The sequence below is a fragment of the Halichoerus grypus genome, chromosome 8 (assembly GCF_964656455.1).
Source record: "Halichoerus grypus chromosome 8, mHalGry1.hap1.1, whole genome shotgun sequence".
Lineage (NCBI taxonomy): Eukaryota > Metazoa > Chordata > Mammalia > Carnivora > Phocidae > Halichoerus > Halichoerus grypus.
In genome coordinates, this window is record NC_135719.1 from 133,625,298 (window position 1) to 133,625,970 (window position 673).

The 673-nt window shown below is 37.9% G+C and overlaps 1 pseudogene; it reads right to left on the minus strand.

The window, feature by feature from the left end:
* Positions 1–325: 325 nt before the first annotated feature.
* Positions 326–397, minus strand: LOC118526061 (U4 spliceosomal RNA; annotated as a pseudogene).
* Between the last annotated feature and the right edge of the window lie 276 nt (positions 398–673).

Genomic DNA, 673 nt, shown 5'->3' on the forward strand with positions numbered 1-673 from the left:
CGGAACTTAATAAACAAGAGGGTTATCTTATAGCTAGAACAGCAAGCTCGTTTCAGGCTTGAACTAGCTTTCCTAAATTTTAGCCTAATCTTTTTTCCATTACATCATAGTATCTCTGGAAAAAAAAAAAAAAAAAAAAAAAAGTTTACTTTTTCTCATATCTAGCATAATGTCAGCCCATCTAATAGTATTTCATTTATTCATTCACTAAATTATAGACAAAGTGGTATTGGGGAAATCAAAGGAATGTTATAAATCATCACTTTCTTGGCATTTATAATCTAGCAGGGAGGGGAAGTATTTGTTTTACTTTGTATTCTTTTACTGTATTTTCAATTAGCAATAATCGCGCCTCGGATAAACCTCATTGGTTACGATACTGCCACTGCGCAAAGCTGCTTCTTTTATTATATTTTAAAAGCTGTGGTATTCATATATGGATGTTAGTTTCATTTGAACAAGGAAAAAAAGGGGGGGGGCGTTCTGCTCTGGGTGAAGCAGGTAAGCAAGACTTAGAACTCCAGCTACTTGATGGCCCACCCCCTGCATCATCCAGGAGGAGAGACTGCCCAGATTTCTGACCCGCAGGCCTTAGGAACCATTGCCATAAATTCTAGGGCAATGGCGTCTGGGGCCACATTTCAGTGAAATAATAGACATCTCACAGATATGG